This window comes from Panthera leo, chromosome B3 (assembly GCF_018350215.1).
Source record: "Panthera leo isolate Ple1 chromosome B3, P.leo_Ple1_pat1.1, whole genome shotgun sequence".
Lineage (NCBI taxonomy): Eukaryota > Metazoa > Chordata > Mammalia > Carnivora > Felidae > Panthera > Panthera leo.
The window spans coordinates 20,663,653-20,690,004 of NC_056684.1; the positions used below are offsets into that span (position 1 = coordinate 20,663,653).

At 36.5% G+C, this 26,352-nt stretch overlaps 1 protein-coding gene across 2 annotated transcripts in view; it reads left to right on the top strand.

The window, feature by feature from the left end:
• Positions 1–26,352, top strand: part of FAM189A1 (family with sequence similarity 189 member A1) — a 447,576-nt gene that overhangs the window by 313,214 nt on the left and 108,010 nt on the right. Inside the window, exon 2 of one of the 2 annotated variants that reach the window (XM_042941211.1) lies at positions 21,663–21,702. The exons of the other annotated variant lie outside the window; for it this stretch is intronic. The gene's annotated coding sequence lies outside the window, so the exon portion shown is untranslated. The remainder of the gene's footprint in view (positions 1–21,662; positions 21,703–26,352) is intronic. 2 annotated transcript variants of the gene reach the window in all.

The window sequence follows — 26,352 nt, forward strand, 5'->3', positions numbered from 1 at the left end:
TTCAGTGAGTCGACTGTGACCTTTACCCATTTTTAGAAGTATTAATATTAGTGATTTGTAAGAACTCTTTATATATGTAATTGTATAATTCATTTATTTTATAACTGTACATACATATATATGTGTGCATGTACATATATGTAATTTTATATGTATATAATTTATATTCTTCTATGAATTGACTGGGGCCTTTACCCATTTTTAGATTTAACTATCTTATTGATTTTTAAGAGAGTCTTACATTTTGAGTCCTACAGCTTGTATTGGTCAAATGTATTTCCTGGATTGTTAGTTGCCTTTTATGTTTAGTGTATTTAAATCTATGAATGTTTTCCTTTGTGATCTTATCTTGGAACCAATAAAAAGACATTCTTCCCAAAATCATGTTACCACCCCCCCTTTTTAAATATAGTTAACTCTTTTATATTCTGGAATTTGTTTAATGAATTTAGCTATTTTCCCCAAATGAGTAGCTAACTTTCCTAAAATGATTCCCTGAGTAATCTAATAATTTCCTGATTATTTGAAATGCCACCTAAATTCTAAGAGTCCTTTGGTGGCAAGCTACAAAAACTGACAAAGCCATAGGCTACTTATTGCAAAGACGATAGAGCCTATAACCAAGAGAATTAAAGATTAGGCTTGGGAACTGGCTGGTTCCAAGGAAGCTTCTGTGGATGAAGAAGCCTGTCCCAGATCGGCTGCAGACACCCTGAACTCACGGGGGTTTTGTTCTGCACAAGTGAACAATTCCAGTGCTTTATAATCTCTGTCCTATTTACTCTTAGAGTCAGAACCCAGAGAGAGAAAGCATTTGATAGGCCAGGTCAAGACAGAAATCTATGAAACTGTTCCACTAAACTGAATCCAAGGCAATTTAAGAGGTAATTCCCAAAAATGAATTTAGGTGCTATTAGGAAGGGGAGTAGGTGGAGGCAAGAAATGTATGGTAGGTGGTCAAAAAACAGCCAATATCTACTCTACCAGCATTATCATATATATGTACACATGCACGTAGATACTAGTGTCTATTTGCGTATGATTGAATTTTTCATTCTCATCTCCTCCTATGTCCATTTATTTATATTCCAAACAATATTACTTTAATTACACACACACACACACACACACACACACACACTAACTTGTAGGGCAAGCCCTACCCCCACTGGCCTTCCAGACTTTAACCTGCTTCTTAAAAAATATTTTGGGGGGCGCCTGGGTGGCTCAGTCGGTTGAGCGTCCGACTTCAGCTCAGGTCACGATCTCACTGTCCGTGGGTTCGTGCCCCGCGTCGGGCTCTGTGCTGACAGCTTGGAGCCTGGAGCCTGTTTCCCATTCTGTGTCTCCCTCTCTCTCTGCCCCTCCCCCGTTCATGCTCTGTCTCTCTCTGTCTCAAAAATAAATAAACGTTAAAAAAAAAATATTCTTGCCTATTCTTAAAAGTTTAGTCTTCCAGATGAGTTTAAATTTTTTTTGGTCAAGACTCAAAAGGAATATATTTAAGAGTTGAATTGGAATCACATTAAAATTATAGATTGTCTTGGGGTAGAATTGACATGTTAACATACCATGTTTTCCCATTCAGGAACATTGTGTGTGTTTTGGTTTATCCAAATTGTTTTAAAAATCCTCTACTGCAGTTTTTGTTTCCCTTTAGGATATCTAGTATATTTCCATATCTGTATGTATGTTTGTCTTTTTCCTCTGCATAATTAAAAATTAACTCATTTTCTCTGCATATATATAATAAAATATAATATAAATATAGAATATAAATATATATATTTATATATTCTAAATTTCTTTTCTATTCCAAACTCCCACCTCCTTCCAGAAAGTTTTTGGTAGCCAGACATTTTGTATGCTTATTTTGTATATTATCATTTTTACACACATGCAAAGTCTATTCTATAAATCATTATTCACACTGCTTTTGTCAGCCAGCCATGTAACTTGGCAACACATTGTATAACAGCACTTGGAGATCTTCCCAGCTGTTAAATAGAGAGCGGCAGAGAATTCCACTGCATAGATGGATGCAGGATGACTTATTCAACCGCCACTTAATGAAGGACAGGTTAGGGGTGTTTCTAATGTTTTGCTAAAACAAACATGGCAGAGATCACCCTTTGTGCACATTCCTTACTCAACAAATAGAGAGTGGTTATTATCGCTGCTGTGGGGACCAGACTAGAGTAAAGGGTACCGTGGCCAACCAGAGAGGGATATGCAAGTAGATCTCGAGAAGAAATTACTAAGAGTGTCCTTTCAGACAAAGTATAAGAATTCACTTTAAATTTAGAATGTTATTCCTACTTTAACCTCCAAAGATGGGACACTGGACTCTTGCCAACAGTATATGACTGTGCCCGATTATCCAGATGCATGCAAACTTCTGTGTGTCATCAGAGATTTTTTAGTCTTTGCTAATCTGACAAAAATGTAAGATCTTAATCTGTAATTTGGATCTCTTTAATTAAAAGCAAAGTTGAGCATCATTTACGTTTGTTTAGAAGTTATTTCTTTAGGGGCACCTGGGTGGCTCCGTTAAGTGTCCACTCTTGATTTTGACTCAGGTCATGATCTCACAGTTGGTGAGATCAAGCCCCATATTGGGCTCTGTGCTGACAGTGTGGAGCCGGCTTGGGATTCTCTCCCTCTCTCTCTGCTCCTCTCCTGCTCTCTCTCTCTCTCAAATAAATAGACTTTCTTAAAAAGTTATTTTTTTATTTGCTAACTGCCAGTTCATTTTTATTGTCTATTCTACTGTCATGTTGTTGCTGTTCACAATTGATTTGTAAGTGCACTTTCTATATTAAGGAAACTGCCCATTTTTATATGTGTTGCAGGTATATATTTTTCATAGTTTTTTAATTCATTTCTTGACTTTTTTTGGTATTCTTGTGTGGAAATTTCATACACTCAAATTTCTTTTATTCGTTTATATATTTTTACCCTTAATGATTTCTGGTTTATATGTTTTGCCTAGAAAAGCTTTTCCTGCTCCAAAATTATAAACAGTTTTTTCATTTTCCTTGCAGAATTTTAGGGTTTCATTTTTTAAATATTTATATGTTTCATTAATCTTAGATTTATTTTGCTATAAATATCATTATAAAATATTATTTAAAAATAATATCATTAAAAAAACACATGTGGACGTTCCATATTTCCTTAAAAATTTAGTGCTAGATATTTTAAATACCTTGTTGCTCTGGTGGGTGCATTTTTAAAAATTATTGTTTCATATTAAAAGAAGACCCTAGTGGTGTATAAGACTTTCAGTGATTTTTTTATTATTTACATTTAATGGTATGTGACACTGAATGTACAATTGAGTCTTTGATCCATAGTTTGTCAGAAGAAATAATTATAATATTGTCTCTGCTTTCCAGCATTTTACTTGTTTTTTTGTCCTGCTTACTTATTTTGTTTAAAATTATCAAAATAACATTAGATATTAATGGTGATTCATCATTTACTTTTTGTTCCTGAATATAATGATTCACTGTCAAACATGGTACTGAGCTATAGTTTCAGACAGCTTTTTTGTGATGTTAAGGTGATAAAATTCTATTCATATTTTACTGAGAGTCTTTTAAAAATAAAATGGAGGTTAAATTTTATAAAGTTCTTTTGATATCTGTTAAGATTATATATTTTTTATTTTGATCCATTGGCATGGTAGATTACATTAGTACTCTCAAGATTAAGCTACATGGAACATAATTGGAATGAAATCCCCATAGTCTTTTAAACTATTATTGGATTCTGTCTGCTGATATTTTATTTATGATTTTTCATTTGTATTCATAAATGTAATTAATTTGTAGTTTTCATTTGTCTCCTACCCTTCCATATTTTGTTTCATGATTATAAGTAATTTTTTATAAAAATTAGTTGAATAAATGAAATCTAAGGAATTTTCTGTTCCTTGATGAATATTGATACTCAAATGTATAATTCTCTGAGTCCAGCACTGTTTCATAAAATAGTTATTTAATGTAATTTTCTATTCCACCTTTTTTTCTATTTCTTTCTAAGCTTTTGACAATGTCTGTATTATTAACATTTTTTCATTGTATTGGCCTTTCCACATTTATTAATATGAAGTAATGCAGCGAATTGTCTCAAAAATATCTCTTATAACATTATGTTCTTATTCCTTTTATGTGTATTCATTCTGCTTTAAATTTTCTATTTCTCTTCCTTTCTTGTTATATTTTTCCAGAAATGTATCTATTTTATTTATTTGATGATTCAAACTACCAAAGAAATGAAATTTTGAAAAATTTCAAAACTACAGAAGTATAAAAAGTCCTCTTTAATACCTCTTTAATGCCCTCCATAAGGGCATGTACCCTTATGGAAGTTTCTATATGTAAAATTGAGAAATAGCCTCAGATCCAGTCCTTCTTTTTGACTCCTGCATTAGGTTCAATGGATGCAAGTTGTACCAGGCCCCAACCTACAAGGCACTTAAATGGTCTCTAACTTCTAATGTCATAAATAATCCTGGAGCTCATTGTCTTATAAATAACTCTGTGGACAAGTCTGTATGTATTTATGTAGGACATTTCCTAAAAGTTGGATTGATGGCCCAAAAGGTAAATGTATTAAAATTTTTGGCTGGTAATGCCTTCCAGAAAGGGTTACATTCATACACACTTCCACCTGCAGTCTGTGGGAATGAGTGTGCCCCACTCCTGTGCCAAAGTTACATACTACCAATGTTGAAAACGTTTGCCAGTCTGAAGGATGAAGAAAGAAATCTCCTTATTTTAATTTGCATACCCTGGTCATTAGGTTGAGCTTTTTTTTTTTCAGAAGCAGAATTGAATGTACATTGGGAAAGAATTGAGATCTAGAAAGATCGTCTTTTTATCCAGAAATGGATTCTCTCTTGTTTTCAGGTCTTTCATGCCTTGAGGAAAGTCTTACACCTTTGTCAAGTGCTTAAACATTTTGTATTAACTTTATTCCTAGTTTGTTTGCAGTTTTTGATGCTAATGTCAAGGGTATTTTTCATCATTTTTTAAATAAATGATTATTGCTGTAATATAGGAAAGCTATTGATTTTTTTTAAATTAAAACTTTCATTTTGAGATAATAATGGATTTGTGAAAAGTTGCAAGAAATTATGCAGACAAATCTTGTAGATTTTCCCAGTTTCCTGCATTGGTAACATCTTACAGGGTTACTGACATTGATATAGTCAAGATGCAGAACATTTCTACCACTATGAAGTTCCCTCATGTTGCTTTTTTATAGATATACTCACTTCCCTTCTACCCCTTCTCCCTCCTTAACCCTTGGCAGCCACTAGTCCACTAGAATACTCCATTTCTTTCTTTCTTTTTTTTATTTTAGAGAGAGAGAGTGCATGAGTGAGGTAGAGGGTAGGAGAGAGAGAGAGAGAGAAAGAGGGAATCTCAAGTAAGCTCCATTCTCAGCACAGAGCCCAACTTGGGGCTTGATCCCACGACCCTGGGATCATGATCTGAGGCGAAATCAAGAGTCAGTCACTTAACTGACTGAGCCACCCAGGTGCCCCTCTGTCTTTTTTTTTTTAAATTTTCAAAATGTTATATAAGTGGAATCATACAACATTTAACCTTTAGAATTGGCTCTTTTTATTCAGCATAATCCTCTGGAGATTCACTCAGGTTACTGCACAGCCTAATAGTTTTTTCCAGTTTACTCCATAGAGCAGTATTCCACCACATGGATATGCCATCGTTTGTTTGACCATTTACCTGTGGAAGGACATCTGGACTAATCCCACTCTATTACAAATAAAGCTGCTATGAACATTCATGTAAAGTTTTTTGCGTGAACATAATTTTTCATTTCTCTGAGATAGATACCCAGGAATTGCTGGGTTGTGTATGGCAGGAGCATGCTTCTTTTTTTTTTTTTTTTTTTTTTTTTTTTGAGACACTGCCAAGCTGTTTCCCAGATTGCCAATATCATTTTACATTCCCATCAGCAGCGTGCAAGAAGAGATCTAGTTTCTCTGCATCCTTGCTAGCATTGGTGTTGTCATTTTTTTTTTTAATTTTTTTTTTCAATGTTTTTTATTTATTTTTGGGACAGAGAGAGACAGAGCATGAACGGGGGAGGGGCAGAGAGAGAGGGAGACACAGAATCGGAAACAGGCTCCAGGCTCCGAGCCATCAGCCCAGAGCCTGACGCGGGGCTCGAACTCACGGAGCGCGAGATCGTGACCTGGCTGAAGTCGGACGCTTAACCGACTGCGCCACCCAGGCGCCCCTGTCATTTTTTTTTTTAACTTGAGCCATTCTCATGGTATGGAGTGATATCTCATGGTGCTTTTAATTTGTATTTCCCTGATGAATAATGATGATAAACAGCACTTCCTGTGTTTCACTACCATCTGTATATCCTCTTTGGTGTAGCATCTGGTCATATTTCATATCTTTTCCCCAATTTTTTTAATACTATTGAGTTTTGAGAGTTCTTTGTATTCTAGATCTAGTCATTTGTCAAAGATGTGCTTTGTGAGTTGTTTATCGCTATTTCATCCTCTTAATAGGGTCTTTGACAGAGCAAAAGTTTTTGATTTTGATGAAGTCTGATTTATCTATTTTTGCTTTTATGGAACATGCTTTGGGTGTCAAGTGTAAGAATTCTTGACTTACCCCTAGATCTTACTAATTTTCTCATAAGCGGGGGCAGGAACTGCATTTCCCTGGTAGGCCTCTAATTATACCTGCCTGGCTGGGAAGAGTGGGGGTGCCTCACGACTGCTCCCCAGATGGCTTATACTGACAGGGGGTGGGAGAGGGCCTCATTCTTACTGTAGGGTAGAAGCCCAAGCTCTCTGTGCCGTTTCCCTCAACACTGTGGGTGGAGGGGAGCTTAGCCTTCATCTCCAAATATGGGATATATGAGGCAAAAAGAAAACCCAGGAAACTCATCGCTGTTCCCTTCCCTGGGTCCTGAGGTCCCTAACCAGTCTATGCTTTTCAGAGTGTTTTAATATACATTTTATATATAATATAGGGGTTTGGGGTTGTGTTTACAGAAATAAGAAAAGGTATATCTCTTCTTTTCCAGAAGTAGAAATGCTATTGATTTTTCTTTTATAGAACTTTTTTATTCACTCAAATAGTTTTTCCAATATATCTTTTTCATTTCCAGGTGGACTACCATATTTCTGTGAAAATAAGGGAAGGGTGTTGCCCATTTATTATGAATATTTATGTCCATATATTTTTTCTTGGCTTTTCACATTGATTGACATGGGTTTAAGTTGGCATTCAGTACCCTGCAACATAATATGCTTTTAATCTAACCACTGAGCATCATAGACACAGGGTAGGAGACATGGCAGAAAGAAGGCAGAGAGCAGCTTCACACCATTAGGAGGTCCAACAGCTTAACTTGCTCATTAGCTACAAAGCTGTTTACTGCTCTCACAGAAGAGGTTCAAGTATGCACAGGCTACTTGACTCACAGAAGCCACAGCCTCTTTCCAGCAATTGATTTTTTGTTTGTTTGTTTTGTCTAACATTTATTCATTTTTGACAGCCAGAGACAGAGCATAAGAGCAGGAGGGACAGAGAGAGGGTGACACAGAATCCAAAGCAGGCTCCAGGCTCTGAGCTGTCAACGCAGAACCCAATGCGGGACTTGAACCCACAAACCATGAGATCCTGACCTAAGCCAAAGTCAGAAGCTTAACTGACTGAGCCACCCAGGTGCCCCTCCAGCAGTTGTTTTTAATCACACGTTTGTAGTCACAGAGCCCCAAGGCCTGCCTGCCAGAGTTCTCCTGATCAGGTGTCTTCCGAAGGGCAAATGAGGCAGACAGAGCATTTCCACATTGGTCTGTGGTGTCCAAGAAAGCAGTGACACCAGAAGTCAGAACTTTCAGGTCACTTTTCCCCAAGTTAGTCTGGATCAGCCCAAACCCTATGTCACCTCCTACTCATGATGAGGTTTTACAAGGGGAAAAATTTGACTAATAAGAGACCTTTTTTTATACCATGTTTTATTCCTGACTTTCACAGGTTTGAAAGTGAAAAGGGTTGACCTGAGAGGTCACCCTTTAGTGTAATGTTTGCTGTCAGCTTACGAGAAAGGTGCCCTTGGTAACTTAACGGCACTTCTGTCTAGCCTGGCTGGCTAAGATTTTTATTTTAATCAAGAATGCATGTAAATTTTATCACCATCTTTCAACATCTGTGAAGCTGATCATACAACTTTCCTCTTTTAGCTTATTAATGTAGTGATTTGAATTAATAGGTTTTCTAATGCTGAACCAGCTTCCCATTATGGAAATAGGCCCTCCTTGGTCCGGGTGCTTTTAAGGCATACATATTATTCTGCATTCAAATTGCTAATATTTTATTTAAGAGCTGTATGCCTAAATTCATACATGGGATTGACTTACGGTTTACCTTCGGTCATAGACTTGTCCAGTTTTTGTATTGGAATTAAGTATTGGATTGGAATGCTATACTTGGAGGCATTTGGTTCGATCTGAACGGAATTATTCAAGTTTGTTACATCTTGGGGAGTTGATTTGGCTGCTTTTAAATTTTTTAATAGGGTCATTGTGTTATTTACATTGTCTTGGTAATTTTTGTTAATACATATCTTTCTAAAATTGTGTATTTCATCTGTTTTCTGATGTATTCTTATAAAACTATGGGTAATGTTCTTTTATAATTAAAACAGAACTGTTTAGCAAATCTATAGACATAGAAAGTAGAATGATAGTTGCCTAGGGCTGGAGCCTTAAAGGAAAGTAGGGAGTTTGGGCAGAGTTTAAGGTTTATTTTTGGAGAGATAAAAATGTCCTAGAATGGATTGTGGCTGCACAACTCTGTCAAGATATTAAACACCAATGAATTGTAAACTTTTCTTGAATTGTATGTGATTTGTCCCTCAATAAGGCTGTTATAATTCTAAAAGTCTTTTGGTTGATATGTTTTCTCTGATTTCTTTTTTTTATAATGTTTACTTATTTATTGAGAGAGAGAGAGAGAGAGAGAGAGAGAGAGAGAATGAATGAGCAGGGGAGGAGCAGAGAGAGAGAGAGAGAGAGATTCCTAAGCAGGCTCCATGTTCAGTGCAGAGCCCAATGTGGGGCTCGATCTTACCACCTTGAGATTATGACCTGAGCCAAAATCAAGAGTCAGACATTTAACTGACTGAGCCACCCAGGGACTCCTATTTTCTCTGATTTCTAATGCCAAATTATATTTCCTCTCTCTTGATTTAAAGTTTTTTTTTTTTAATGCTTATTTATCTATTTTGAGAGCATGCATGTGCACACCCCAGCGTGGGACAGAGAGAGAATTCCAAGCAGGCTCCAGTCCACACTTCCAGCACAGAGCCTGAAATGGGGATCAAACCCACAAACTGTAAGATCATGACCTGAGACAAAACCAATAGTCAAAGCTTAACCAACTGAGCCATCCAGTTGCCCCACGTTTATCTTCTTTTTTTTTTTTTTTCCTCAAAGACCCAGCTGCTAGTTTTGTTAATCAAGATGTGTTGTTTTGTTGACTGCGCTTTTTTTTAAGTATTAGCATTTTTTTTTTTTTTTGAGAGAGAGAGAGAGAGAGAGAAAGAGCAGGGGAGAGCAAGACGGAGGGAGAAAGAGAATCCCAGGCACACTCCACACTCAGCACAGAGCCTGATGTGGGCTCTATCCCACGATGCTGGGATCATGACATTAGCCAAAATCAAGACTTGGACTCTCAGTTGACTGAGCCACCAGGTGCCCCTACCATCTTTATTTTGTTAACCCCCTTCTGCTTTCCCAAGGAATATTATGTTTATTTTCTACCTTTTATACTTGAGTGCCAGGGGTACTACTGATAACCCAGTGCTCTCTCTGAGTTTCACTGAATTACAGTGAAATTGTAATTTCATTTTTGCTTTGCTATTTAAGTATTACTTAAATTTATGTTCTTAAGTTCTAGGTAGCTAGAGTTTCTTCCTTTCTTTTTTTTTTTTTTTTTTGCTGTTTTTTTTTTTTTTTTTTTACTGTTGATTTCCAATACTATTGCATGAGAACATGTGTTTTCTGAACATATATATGTATGTATGTATTTTCTCAGTGTGTAGGATTCAAAATGCATTCACACATTTTTGTGTGGAGAGCCTCTTAAGATATAAATTCAATCATGTGCTTTCCATCACACATAGGATGCTGTGCAGAGAGCCCTCCTTGTGGCCTGTGAGCTCTTTGATGTGACCCCTCCTGCTTCCTATTCCTTTGGAGCCCTCCTGCCCCACTCCTCCTCCATGGAGCCTCTTGTGATGCCAACCCCCCAGCTTCCCACTCTTCCCCTAGGCCTCCAGCATTTTTCCATACTCCTACAGCCTCCTGTGGTGGTCCTTAACATCCCCTCACCCTCCCTTACAGCTTACCCTGATACAACCCCCCCCCCCACTATATTTCCCCCCAAACTTCCCATGCTGTCCCTGGGCTTCCCCCACTCCTCACCCCAGCTTTCCCAGGGTGCCCTTTGGTCCCCCCACTGCACCCCTGGCCCAGCAGAGGGAGTCCTGGGCTCTTGCTCACCTGGGCTGCTCTTAGTGCTGCACTCTCTGCATGGGCTGTTCTTCCTCCAAAGTGGCCAGTGGGAGGTTCCTTTTCATGCTCTGGATTCCAGAATCAGCGGTATATCCCCTGAAGGGCCTTCCTGGACCACCCTATCCCTGAGGTTCCACACCTGTGTTATTCTTTCCCTAGGGCATTCCGTTTTCCTCTAGAGACTGGCCTTCCCCCCCCACCCCCCATCATTTCCTACTTGGCAAAGCAACAGAGGGGAAACAGCCACAGCTGTGTTGTGCCTTGTCCTACATCCAGGGCCTGGTGCCGTGCCTGGCCCAGAGCGCCTGTGAGTGAGTCAATCAGTGAATGTCTCCCGGCTGCTATTTTCCTAAGAGCCCGGGGGGAAGATAAAAAATCATTTTGGGATTTTAAGTAAACATGCTGTTTTAGGTTAATTACAAGAAAAAGCATTGTTGGTTTCAAAAGCCTTTTAAAATGCCTCATCACGTTTTGTTTCATTGGAGGCTGCTCATACAATGAAATATTACAGAATCAAACATTTGCTTAAAGATCTTTTTCTAGGCCTTTTTTTTTTTTTTTGGTTCATTCTGCAAAAGTTTTGGATTTAGTTTCACACTTTTCTTGCTCTTTTTAAAAATGTATTTTTGGGGCCTCTGGGTGGCTCAGTCAGTTAAGCATTTGACTTCGGCTCAGGTCATGATCTCAGTTCACGAGTTCAAGCCCCATGTCTGTCTCCGTGCTGTCAGCTCAAAGCCTGGAGCCTGCTTCAGATTCTGTGTCTCCTTCTCTCTCTGCCCCTCCCCCTCTCCCGCTCTGTTTCTCTCTCTCTCTCTCAAAAATAAATAAACATTTAAAAAAATAAATAAAAATGTATTTTTCATTGAAGTATAGTTGACACACAATGTTGCATTAGTTTCAAGTGTAAAACAGTGATTGACAGCCCTGTGTGTTAGTTCTTACATTGCTTTTAAATGAAAGCATAACAGAATGCTCTTCAAATGCAGATCAGTACAACATAATGCATTATGTGTGTTGATAAGTATTTCGTCTTAAATGAGAAGACACTGTTTGCCTTTTTTAATATGAAATAAAACATTAATAGATTCTTGTTATAAAAGATGCAAGCAATACATAAATTAGAATAAAAATGAAAGTTCCTCCCTCACTCTCTGCCTCCCACTCCCTGCCACACTGGGTAATTACTTTATGAGGCATCTAACTCTCTTTTTGTGCATTCATATTTATGTGCATCTGTGTGTACATGTACGTGCACAAACATACAGTTTTTTTCACACAGTTTTTTTTTTAAATTTTTTTTAACGTTTATTTATTTTTGAGACAGAGAGAGACAGAGCATGAACAGGGGAGGGTCAGAGAGAGAGGGAGACACAGAATCCGAAACAGGCTCCAGGCTCTGAGCGGTCAGCACAGAACCCAACGCGGGGCTCGAACTCACACACCGTGAGATCATGACCTGAGCCGAAGTCGGATGCTTAACCGACTGAGCCACCCAGGTGCCCCAGTTTTTTCACAGAGTTTTTAAAAATAAACTTACATACTTAAAAAATTTTTTTAATGTTTATTTATTTTTGAGAGAGGGAGACAGAGTGTGAGCAAGGGAGGGGCAGAGAGAGAGGGAGACACAGAATCCAAAGCAGGCTCAAGGCTCTGAGCTGTCAGCACAGAGCCTGAAACGGGACTCAAACTCAGGAACCATGAGATCATGACCTGAGCCAAAGTCGGACACTTAACTGACTGAACCACCTGAGAGCCCCTAAACTTACATACTTTTGCCTCATTTCCCTCCTTGGTAATATTTAGACATTTTCCCTGCTCAATGATATTATTTCAGACATTTGGGTGGAAGTACATAATTGACCCTTGAACAGCATGGGTTCATTTATACAAGGGTTTTATTCAATAGATACAGTACAGTACTGTAAATGTACTCTTCCTCTTCCTCATGATTTTCCTAATAACATTTTCTTTTCTCTAGCTTATTTTAATATAAGAATACAATATATAGTTCATATAACATACAAAATATGTGTTAATCAACGGTTTCTATTATTGGTAAGGCTTCTGGTCAACAGCAGACTACTGGTAAAGTTTTGGCAAACTTAAAAGTTTTATGTGAATTTTGGACCATGGGGGGTGGGTGTTGGCACCCCAACCCCCTTGTTGGTCAAGGGCCAACTGTATAAAGGGAGTTCCTCATTCTTTTAAAGGCAGCTGTGTGCACTTCCCATAATGCACCATATTTACCTGTGCTGAGAGGCAGTTAATTCATGCCCACTGTTTTGCTATCACAGACATGACCAGAGTAAACATGCATTTTTGTCCTTGTTTTTGGTAAATTTAAATATAGTCAGGTACTAACTTTATTAAGAAGAAAATAGGAGTGTTAGGTGGCTCAGTCAGTTAAATGTCAGACTTCAGCTCAGCTCATGAATTCAAGCCCTGCGTTGGGCTCTGTGCTGACAGCTCAGAGCCCAGAGCCTACTTCGAGTCCTGTATCTCTGGCTTCTCTGCCCCTCCCCCACTTGTGCTCGCTCTCTCTCTCTCTCTCTCTCTCTCTCAAAAATAAACATTAAAAATTGTTTTAAAAAAGAAAACAAACGTAATCTCCATCACTGTAGTACAGAGTGGATTAAAATATTTTTCCTACTTAGTATTGCTACAGGAACTAGACATTTAAGTGGAAAATTTCATAAAAGGTCTATATTTAACTCATTTTAATAGATGTTTAGATATAATCTTAAAATGTGCTCTTTGTTATTTTTATACAAAACGAGTACTGATTGCTATGTGATGATAGCAATGGAGGTGATCACTGAGTTTCTTGAGCACTTGTTATGTTGAAGGCACTGCTCTGAGCACATTATATATGTTCCATTCACTTATTCCTGACAACTAGGAATAGGGAACAGGTACTATTTTATCTCCACTTTACAGGTAAGGATATTGAGACCTTGGGAGTTAGGTCATAGAGGTAGCCGGTGCTGGCTTCAGTCATCCTATGCCCATAACCACTGGCAAATCATTACATTTCTGTTTTACATAACATTTTTGCTTTAGACTGATACTAACAGCTAAAAAAGGAGGAGAGGATGAGAAGCACCAGAAAGTGGAGGTAAAGCTTATGTCTTATTTATTTTTGGTCAAGTAAATCATTGACTACATGGGAAATACTTTCCTATATAGACAAGAATTTCAAGGAACCTAAAGCATAGTTTATATGTCACAAGAAAGAGAAGTGAAAACTGCACAGTTTTATAAGAACTGTGAGCTCTCCTCCAGCCACATCAAGCATGTAACTGGGAGAAGTATCTTTCCCTGTAAGTAAACAGTAACATGAGTTATGCTGTGCTTATCCATGATCACACCACTGTTTTTCTGACCCTAGGTCCTTTTTAATTAGATCCATCACACTGCAGGGACAGTGGGATATATTCTTGTCAGCTGGAAAGCCTGGCTATCCCTGATCCTGCTGTGCGTGTTATCTGCACACTAATTGGACATCTCTCATCTCTGCCCTGTTATGTACCTGTAACGCCAAGAACAAAATAAAAGGTGGCCTCAGGAGATATGACACCTGGGCACGTGTTTTGACAGGAAGCAGATCTCTACCTTCTTCTTTCTTGTTTGTTTGCATTTCTGTTTGGAGAGCTTGATTTCAGCCTCTCCCCTGTGAATGCCTCCCAGGTATGATGAATGATTTCTGGTAGGTGAAGCCAGAGTACATCCTCTGTTCCTAAAAGTAATGAGCAAAGAATATTTCATAGAACCCAGGAGAACAGGTGATAAAAGAAAAAGCATTTGATAATGAAGGAAGAAGTCATGATATACTTGGGAATTATAATTTCCACCTTATCCTTATTTCCAAGTCCACCTAAGAGATGTGGAAGGGATTATGATTTTGTTAAGAGACTGTTTCCTGCATTTGTGTGCAGAAAGGATGTGCTGGAGTAGGCTTGTATTGACTTGGGAGAATGGCTTATTAAATTACCAGATTTTGTGATCTGGTTATAGCCATTATTAAAAATTATATTACATAAATTACAATTAATTGCTTTCTATTAAAAACAAAGATAATATATATTCAAAATTCACCATTTTTTTAATAAATACACTTTTCTGCTTTCATGATCTTAAGGTTATTTACATCTATTATATCCTTATGCTAGAAATACTGTAGAATGTATTATATTAATAAGGTTCTCCAGAGAAACAGAACCAGTAGGAGATATGCAGCTGACCCTCAAACAATACAGGTTTGAACTGCTTGGGTCTACTTATATGTAGATTTTTTTTTCATACAGTACAGTACTGTAAATGTATTTTTTCTTCCTTAAAACTTTCATAGTAACATTTTCTTTTCTCCGTCTTACTTTATTACAAGAAATAATAAAATTAGCAAGAACTGAGGGGCTCATGGGTGGCTCAGTCGGTCAAGCATCCAACTTCAGCTCAGGTCATGATCTCACAGTTTGTGAGTTTGAGCCCCGCATTGGGCTTTGTGCTGACAGCCCAGAGCCTGGAGCCTGCTTCAGATTCTGTGTCTCCCTCTCTCTCTGCCCCTCGCTCTCTCTCTCTCTCTTTCTCAAAGATAAACATTAAAAAAATTAACAAGAACTTAGATAGACTGATATTCTTTCTGTATCTGATAAACTATAAATAATTATGACTTTAAAACTATAATAGAAAAAGTTAAAACACATGGATGTTTAATATTCAAAATAAGAGTTCTAAGAAAGAGAATTCAGTGTCTTGAATATAATACATATGACATACAAAATATGTGTTAATTGACTACTCGTGTCACTGGTAAGGCTTTTACTCAACAGTAGGCTATTAGTAGTAAAGCTTTTGGGGAGTCAGAAGTTACATGCAGATTTCCAACTGTGCAGGGGGCTGGCACCTGTAACCCCTGCATTGTTCAAGGGTCAACACATACATATATACCTGCATATGTAAACATAGATTCATTCAGTCATATGTGAAATTTATTATATACGAAGAGGTCTGTTATGAAGAATTGGCTCACATGATTGTGGAGGCTGAGAGGTCCCATGATCTGCTGTCTGTAAGCCGGAGACCCAGGAAAGCCAATGGCATAATTCAGTCTGAGTCCAAAATCCTGAGAAGCAGGGGAGCGTACAATGTAAATCCCAGGTGAAGGGCCAGAGAAGGTGAGGTGAGATGTACCAGCTCAAAAATGAGGTAGGAAAACAGGGAGTGAATTCCTCCTTATTCCACCTTCTGTTCCATTCAGGCCTTCAGTGGATTGGATCATGCCTATACACTTTGGGGAGAGCAGTCTACTGAGTCACCAATTCAAATGCTACTCTTATCCAGAAATACCCTACAGACACACCCAGAAACAATGTTTAATCTGGGCACCTGGAGTTGACATGTGAAATTCATCATCACATGTGGGCTTCTCCTGCTTCTCCTCACAAGACTTTCACCGATGTCCTGCTGGTAGCTTAAAACTGGCCATGGTGGGAGTAGATATATTTTTTAATCATGTTGCTTTTACTAAGACATTGGATTCTCTTTCTTAGAACTCTTATTTAGAATGTTAAACATCCATGTGTTTAAACTTTTTCTATTATAGTTTTAAAGTCATAATTATTTATAGTTTATCAGATACAGAAAGAATATCAGTCTATCTCAGTTCTTGCTAACTTTTTAGCACTTCAGTGTTAATTTGACTAAGATGCATCTTGGAAATCAGCAAAGACTAAAAATCAGGGGTTTATTTATTATCTTGCTCATTGTCCATGTCAGGTATAGATTTTCTTCTCCCCCTCCCCCTCCTCCCCCTCCTCCTCCTTCCTCTCCTTCTTTTTTTGGAAAGGCCAAGTAGTAAATATTTCAGACTGCAGGACAGGTGGTGTCTACTGCAACTATTCAACTCTAACATTGTAGCACAAAATCAGTCAAAGACTATAATTCAATGAATGGGCATGGCTGTGTTTTGATAAAACTTTATTAAACCAGGCAATGGACTGGATTTGGCCCATGGATGACAGTTTGCCAACTCTGGGTATAGATTTAAGAAAGTAGTGGAAAAAATATTAATAATGCAGATTAAACATTTAAGTGTGTTGTGTCTATAGGCATTACACTGAATATAGCACAAAAAGTTGAGGGCATACCCTTCCACTATCCAAAAGTAATATGATTCAGCAAAGAAGTTTCTCATTTCAGGTAAATTTCCAAAAGTTTTTTTTATTTCACTTTTACCATTTTGGTTAACGTATACAAAAAAAAAAATTACCCATCAATCATTTATTTATAAACTGATTTATTTGAATAATAAAAATGGATAATGAATTTTATAAGAAACAGCAAGTCAAAAAGTTGCTACAGATAAGAGGGCCAAATCATAATGATTAAAATGTCTACACAACAGGAAGATATGGCAATTGTAAACATATATGTTCCAAATAAGAGAACACTAAAATATATGAAGCAAAAACTGATAGAGTCACCTGGGTGGCTCAGTTGAGGGGTGGCTCAGTTGAGTGAGCATCCGACTCTGGAGTTCAGCTCAGGTCATGATCCCAGGGTCATAGGAGTGAGCACTGAGCACCGTGTCAGGCTCCGTGCTGACCATGGAGCCTGCTTGGGATTCTCTCTTTCTCCTTTTCTTTCTATCTCTCCCTTCCCCGCCTCTCTCCCCTGCTTGTGCTCTGTCTCTAAAACAAACAAACAAATGAAATATCTGACACAATGAAGGGAGAAACAGTTGATTCCACAGTAATAGTTGGAAGCTTCAATACTACCATTTCAGTGATGGATAGGACAACTGGACAGGAGATCAAAAAGAAAGTAGAAAATTTGAACCACACTATAGACCTGACAAACATTTATAGCATACTCCACCTAACAACAACGTACTCTATATTCTGTTCATTTGCACATGGAATATTTTCCAGGATAGACCATATGTTAGACCATAGAGTTCACTGACTACAGTGAAATAGTCAAGAAATAGCAAGTCAAATTGAAGTTATGGTTGTATAAATCATAGTTATGTATGTAGAATATACTTATGTATGGTATATAGATTTTTGTATTTTTATTATTATAAATTGCTTGTTACAAATCCTTTGTGCTATTAAAATTTATAATTAGTTCATATATGTATACAGTTTTGTTCAGAAGAATCCATTGTTAAACATTTATTAGCACATCTCTGTCCTGGAGTTTTCTCCTTTGATTCATTTTCTTCTTGCTCCTTTCATTAGTACATAATTTCTTCTTTACCTGAACAACTTTTTTTTTTCTTTTCCCCACCTTGCTTACTACGTTCCACTCCAACCTGGATATTTTATTTACCCTTTTGTTCATGTTTCCTTTGTTCCAAATTCTGGCACTGAAAAGAGAAAGAAAAGAAAGAGGAAAGAAGGGAGGGAAGGAGGAAAAAAATAGTTAATGAATTAATGATGAAAATAAAGCACATCTTGTCTTCCATGTATAAATGCCAAAGTGTACTACACCTTACTCAGACATTATGTCTGGAGTCAGGACAAAAGTATTAGGCAAGAGCTTCATCATCCACTATTCCTAGGATGTTATATCATAGACTTGTTTTGTATTTGATGCTACTTGACAATGAGTGTTATCACAGTGGTTCTGCCTTTCTTTGTATATGCGTCTGCCTCTATGTTGTTATTGCTCGTGTATTTTAGGGCACTTGGTAAAATCATCTAGACCCTTTATTTAAGCTCTTTAGTTATTCTCTCGGCTCTTAACTGTTAGTGGCTAACTTAAGGAAGCAGTGATGTAGTTAATTCAATACAATATGTCAGTCCCAAATTTACTTACTTTGGACAACAAATCAGTTTTACAGTTTATAATTGAGTGTGGCATCCACTGTTTTTGTAGGAATTTTTAATTCAAAAAGGATCATGCAGTTATTCATATTTTCATTCCATTCCTGACCCCAATCATCTCATAAGTTGTTACAAAGCAGTTTTTCAGAGATAAGAAAAGAAATGAAATGTTTTGGTTTAAAGTGTGGCTAAATCTGGTTGTTAAGGACTTTAAAATGCATCCAGACATTTAAAGAAGAGTTATTACCTTAGTACCTATTCTTCTCAAACTGTTCCAAAAAATAGAAATAGAAGGAATGCTTCCAAACTTATTCTGTGAAGCCAGAACTACCTTGATTCTAAAACCAGACAAAGACCACTTTGGTGTTCTACACAACAAAGGAGAGTTACAGGAAAATATCCCTGATGAACCTGGAAGCAAAAATTCTCATCAAGATACTAGCAAATCGAATCCAACAGGACATGAAAAGAATTATTAACCATGGTCAAGTGGGATTTATTCCTGGGCTGCAGGGCTGGCTCAATATTCACAAATCAGTCAACAGGATACACCACATTAATAAAAGAAAGGATAAGAACCATACGATCATTTCAATAGATACAGAAAAAGCATTTGACAAAATACAGCATCCTTTCGTGATAAAAATGCTCAGAAAAGTAAGAATAGAAGGAACATACCTGAACATCATAAAGGCCATATATGAAAGGCCCCCAGCTAATATCACCCTCAATGGGGAAAAACTGAGAGCTTTCCCCCTAAGGTCAGCAATACCACAGGGATGTCCACTCTCATCACTGTTATTCAACGTAGTACTGGAAGTCCCAGCCTCAGCAATCAGAAAGAAAGAAAGAAAGAAAGAAAGAAAGAAAGAAAGAAAGAAAGAAAGAAAGAAAGAAAGAAAGAAAGAAAAGGCATACAGATTGGCAAAGAAGTCAAACTTCTACTCTTCACAGATGACACGATAACTCTATATTGAAAACCTGAAGATTCCACCAAAAAAAAAAACCTGCTAGAACTGATACATGAATTCAGCAAAGTCTCAGGATATAATATCAATGTACAGAAACAGTTATATTTCTGTACACCAATAATGAAGCAGCAGAAAGAGAAATCAAGAATTTTATTCCATTTATAACTGCATCAAAAACCATAAGATACCTAGGAATAAACCCAACCAAAAAGGTAAAAGATCTGTACGCTGAAAACTATAGAAAGCTTATGAAAGAAATTGAAGAAAACATAAATAAGTGGAAAAACATTCCATGCTCATGGATTGGAAGAACAAGTATTGTTAAAATGTGTATACTACCCAAAGCAATCTACATATTCAATACAATCCCTATCAAAATAATACCAGCATTCTTCACAGAGCTAGAACAAACAATCCTAGAATTTTCTTGGAAACAGAAAAGACCCTGAATAACCAAAGTATTGTTGAAAAAGAAAACCAAAGCTGGAGGCATCACAATCCTGGATTTCGAGATGTATTACAAAGGTGTATTCATCAAGACAGTATGGTACTGGTACAAAAACAGACATATAGATCAATGGAACAGAATAGAGAATCCAGAAATGGACCCACAAATGTATGGCCAACTAATCTTTGAAAAAGTAGGAAAGAATATCCAATGGAAAAAAGAGTCTGTTCAGCAAATGGTGCTGGGAAAACTGGATAGTGACATGCAGAAGAATGAACCTGGACCACTTTCTTACACCATATACACAAATAAACTCAAAATAGTTGAAAGACCTAAATGTGAGACAGGAAACCAGGAGAAAACAGGCAGCAACCTCTTTGACCTGGGCTGCAGAAACTTCTTACTAGACATGTCTCCAGAGGCAAGGGAAATAAAAACAAAAATGAACTATTGGGATCTCATCAGTATAAAAAGCTTCTGCACAGAGAAGGAAACAATCAGCAAAACTAAAAGGCAACTGATGGAATGGGAAAAGATATTTGCAAATGACATATAAGATAAAGGGTTTGTATCTAAAATCTATAAAGAACTCATCAAACTCAACACCCAAAAAACAAATAATCCAGTGAAGAAATGGGCAAAAGACATGAATAGACACTTCTCCAAAGAAGACATCCAGATGGCCAACTGACACATGAAAAAATGCTCAACATCACTCATCATCAGGGAAATACAAATCAAAACCACAATGAGATACCACCTCACACCTGTCAGAATGGCTAACATTAACAACTCAGGCAACAACAGATGTTGGCAAGGATGTAGAGAAAGAGGATCTCTTTTGCATTGTTGGTGGGAATGCAGGCTGGTGCAGCCACTCTGGAAAACAGTATGGAGGTTCCTCAAAAACTAAAAACAGAACTACCCTACGACCCAGCAATTGCACTACTAGGCATTTATCCACGGGATACAGGTGTGGTGATTCGAAGGGACACATGCATCCCAATGTTTATAGCAGCACTATCAACAATAGCCAAAGTATGGAAAGAGCCCAATGTCCATCAATGCATGAATGGATAAAGAAGATGTGGCATATATATATATATATATATATATATATATATATATATATATGATACTCGGCGATCAAAAACAATGAAATCTTGCCATTGGCAACAACATAGATGGAACTAGAGAATATTATGCTAAGTAAAACAAGTCAGAGAAAGACAAATGTAATATGATTTCATTCATATGTGGAATTTAAGAAACACAGCAGGTGAACATAGGGGAAGGAAAGGAAAAATAAGATAAAAACAGAGGTAAACCATAAGTGACTCTTAAATACAGAGAACAAACTGAGAGCTGCTGGAGGGGAGGTAGGTGGGGGGATGGGCTAAATCAGTGATGGGCATTAAGGAGGGCACTTGTTAGGATGAGCACTGGGTGTTTTATGCTGGTGATGAATCACTGGGTTCTATTTCTGAAACCAATAGTACACTGTATGTGAACTAACTTAAATTTAAATAAATAAATTTTAATAAATGCATTCAGACTTCGAGCAAAATAATACATGCTAGTGTGGAGAAAGAAGCAAATTACAAATCAACTTCCTCTTTTTTCTTTTTCTAAATTAATACTTTTCATATAAACAAGTAAATTGGAAATTGGAGGAGAATGAACACAGATATAGAGCAAGAGTGAAATTTAGAAATTATTTATGGTTAATCCTCTCATGTTAAAAATGAGCAAGGTGAATAGTTCTATCTATATTGATCAGATAACTTATGTAAAATTAGAATAACTATAAATCCCCCTGTTTTTACTCCCTATAGATACTGGATCTGAAAAATCTCAAGAACCCTGTGAAAATAGGTACAAAGACTTGTTTTGTATTTAATGCTACTCTACAATGAGCATCTATAGAATTGTCACCTACAAATGCTTTGTTTCTAGAATGGAAACAGAGGAGGGTTAGGATTGTTAATATATAATTTAAATTTTTTCCATTGAAATTTTTACTAAGAAATGTGTAGACTCACATGAAGTTGTTAAAAATAACAGAGATCAACTGTATTCCTTTTCCAGTTTCCCCCAATGGCAACAATATCACAACCACAGTATTGACACTGATACAGTCAATTCATCTTATTCGCATTTCCCCATTTTTGCTTGTATTCATTTTTCTGTCTGTATGGGTGTTATAGAGTATGTGTATGAAGTTTCATGCAATTTTGTCACCTGTGGACGTTCATATATCCACACCACGGTCGAGATACTGAACCACATATTTCAATACCACAATACAAGTATTCCTCATACTAGTCTTATTATAATGACACCCACATCCTTTCCACCTCATCCTAGGAACCACTAATCTGTCCACCATTTTGAAAATAATGTCACTTCCAAAATGTTACATAACTGAAATAATACAGTATGTAACTATGTGGAATTGGCTTTTTTCATTCAGCACAATTCCATGGAGATTCATCTAAGTTGTTGTGTGTATCAGTAGTCTGTTTCTTTTAATTGTTGTGTAGTATTCCATAGTACATATATATGACTATTGAACCATTTATCTGTTGAAGGACATCTGGGCCAACTCCAGTTTTTGGCTATTATGAATAGGATGCAATGAACTTTCATGTAATGGTTTTTGTGTTATCATAAGTTTTCATTTCTCGGGCATGAATATCTGAGAATGCAATTGCTGTATCATATAATAATTATCTGTTCAGTTTTATAAGAAACTACCAAACTGTTTTCAGTATGGCTGTGTCATTTTACATTTCTATCAAAAATGTATGAGTGATCCAGTTTCTCCATATCTTCATCAGCACTTAGTGTTGTCAATATTTTTTTTTTGTTGTTTTTAAGCATGTAGTGATATGATTGTGGTCTTATTTTTCATTTCCTTGGTGGCTAATGATGTTGAACATCTTTTTATGTGCTTCACTGACATCTCTGTATATGGTTTAGTGAAATAAATGTTCACATGTCCATTTTCTAATTTACTTATTATTTTTATTAAAATTTGTATTTTACCATTGAATTTTGAGAGTTCCTCACATAATCTAGAAATGTCTTGTGTCAAATGTGTGGCTTGCAAATATTTTCTCCAAGTCCATAATTTGACTCTTCAAACTCTTCTGAGAACAAAAGGTTTTGATTTTAATAAGGCCCAATTTGTTAATTTTTTCCTTTCCTAAATGATGATTTTGGTGTCAAGACTAAGAACTAGTCTGACAATTTTTCTCTGATGTCTTTCCTAAAGGTTTTTTAGTGTTGCATTTTAAATTTAAGTCCCAATTGAATCAGTTTTTGTGTAGGGTATGATGTTTAGGTCAAGGTTCATTATTTTGCCTGTGATTATCTGATTGCTCCAGACCATTTATTGAAAAGGCTATCCTTCCTCCACAAAATTGCTTTTGCACCTATGTGAAAATACCAGTTGAGAATATTTGTCTGGGTCTATTTCTCTGTTTTCTGTTCTGTCTCATTGATCTATGTGAAACTGGGAGCACTGTCTGCCAATACTACATTGTCTTGGTAGAGTGATTCTTCCTCCTTTATTCTTTTTTTCAAGATTGTTTTAGCTATTGTACAGGCTGTGACTTACATGTAAATTTTAGAATGTGCTATCTCTGTCTTCAGAAAGTATTGCTGAGATTTTAATAGGAATTATATTAATTTTATATAGCAGTTTGGAGAGAATTGACATCTTCCTGTGTTGAATCTTCCAATCCATGAATATGGTATATCTCTCCATTTATTTACATCTTTTTAATTTTTTCAACAGCATTTCATAATTTTTAGCATACAGATCCTCTACATATTTCTTAAATGTGTATTTAAATATTTTATTCTCTTTGGATTGATGGTAAATGACATTTGTTTTTAATCTTAGTTCTCTGTGTTTATTGTTACTATATGGAAATGTGAATGATTTTTATGTGTTGATTTTGTATTCTGTGACCTTGCTGAATTCATTTTTTAGTTCTAGGAATTTTTTTGATAGATTTCCTGGGATTTGCTTCCAATATGTGTGCATTTTATTTTTCTTTCTTTCCTGTTTGTAATGACTAGAATTTCTAGTATTATTGTATAAATGTGGTGAGAATGGACATGTTTGCTTTGTTTGTAATCTTAAAGGGAAAGCATCCAACCTTCCACCATTAATGTAATATTAGCTACAGGATTTTTTTATACATTGTGTGTGTGTATGTGTGTATGTGTGTGTGTGTGTGTGTGTGTGTGTGTGTACGTGTTTCAGAATGAGATCATTTCCTTCTATTCCTAACTTGCTGAGAGATTTTTAAATGAATAAATTTTGTCAAATGTCTTTTGTTATTAATATGATCACATTATTTTTTCTTATTTGGTTTACCAATGTGGTGGATTATATGGATTGATTTCTAATGGTAACAAGTTATATATATCTAGAATAAATATTTCTTGGGCATGGTGTACAATCATTCTCATACATTTTTTGGACTTAGTCTGCTAGGGTTTTGTTGAGGATATTTTGCATCTAAGTTCATGAGAAATGTTGTGTTTTGTTTTGTTTTGTTTTTTTAATTGTCTTTGTCTGGTTTCGGTATCAGGGTAATAATGGCCTCATAAAATGAATTACAAAGTTTTCTCTTCTCTTTTCTGGAAGAGATTGTGTAGAATTGGTGTTAATTTTTCTTGAAGTGTTTGATAGAATTTTTTAATGAGTCCATCTAGACCTAGAGGTTTCTTTTTGGAAGGTTTAAAATTATGAATTTAACTCCCTTAATAGTTATAAAACTATTAAAATTATCTATTTCATATTGGTTGAGTTGTGGTAGTTTGTATTTTTCAAAGGAGTTGATTCATTTCATTTAAATAGTGAAATTTATATATGTAGAGTTCATATTACTCTGTTATCATTATTGTAATGTCTTCAGAGTATAGCGATATCTCCATTTTCATTTCTGATATTGTCATATGTATGTGCCTTTTATTTTTTTCCTTGTTAGAGATTTTTCTTTGCTCTTGTCAAAGAACAAGTTCATCAAACTAAAAATGGTGGTATTAAAGATAATTATTTGTCAATTTTTGTATTTTTTCATATTTGTGATTAATTTCAGCTTTGAGTCATTTTTTAAGTCATGAATATAAAGTTTATAATATTCTTTTATACATATTTTATAATTTTTTGTATATTTTTATATCTCGTGTTCCTCTGTATGCAAGATTTTCTCATATCATTGCTAATTTATGCATCTTTCTTTTTTCTTCTTCATTGTGTTTAAGTGTTAATAATTAAATGGTATATTAATCTGCTTATAAAGGCAAGAGTCTTTTTTCTCCTTTTTTTTTTCATTATGGTAAAATACACATAACATAAAATTTACCATTTTAACCATTTTTAATTATATAATTCAGTGGCATTAAGTGCATTCACATTGCTGTGTAACCATCACCACTAGCCATTTCCAGAACTTTTTCATCCTCCTGAACTGAAACTCTGTGCCCATTAAATAGTAACTTCCTGTTCCCTCCTCCCCACAGCCTCTGGCAGCCACAATTTTTTCTGTCTCTGTAATTTTGTCTACTCTAGGTACCTCATATTAAATCATACAATATTTGTCTTTTTGTTTCTGGCTTATTTCACTTAGCATAATATTTTCAAGGTTGCTTTTTTTTTTCTTTTAACTGGTAAGTTTAGCCTATTTATGAGAGTTTGGGTGTAATTCCTATTGACTTATATGTGATGTGTTTAAATTTTCACAATATGCCTCAGAACTGCAGAAATGCAATCCTCATTTTCTGTAATGCACCTTGACTTGGCATGTGTCTACTGATTTGGGAAAAATAAATTTGATTCTTATCACTTCCCGGTGATTTAGTCTCTATCAGTTTAAAACAGTCTCTCCTCCAAAATTAACTCTATCTCTTTTCAGAAGGTATTTAGCCCTTCAGCACTTCTTCCCTCTTCATCTTCTTCTTTTCTGTCCCTGGTGTTAATCTGGGTTTGGGAGACGCAGATTTAGCATCACAGCAGTGGGGGTGGGCAACATGTCACCTGTTCTGTCTGTCCTCCGAGCCCTTTCTGGCCTGCGTGGATGATGACCTATGGCCCACCCAGCTGGATGGTCTGTCCTGGCATCTTCTGGGGATGTTTGAGGCCCTTAGCATGGTCTCAATGCAAGACCTACCTGCTTGGGATTCTCCTGTCTCTCCTTAGGACCGCCTAGGGCACAAAGGAATTCTGGGACCCCCTCACGTCCTACATGTCCCTTATGAATGTAGATATGAGGGCAACATCTCAGACCCTCTCACCCTAAATATGTGACTTCTTTACTTTTACTTCCTTGCAGCTGTCCCAGGTTAGCTCCAAACAAAGGACACTGACCCACAGATGCACACCAACATGTTTAGGGTTTCTGCAGGCTCGTAACCCTTCTCCCTTATTCTCAGCCTGATGTCAGAGGCATGAGCGTTCTGGGCCTCTAAGAAGGGACCCTGGGTGAATTCTGACCTTCCAGTTCTTTT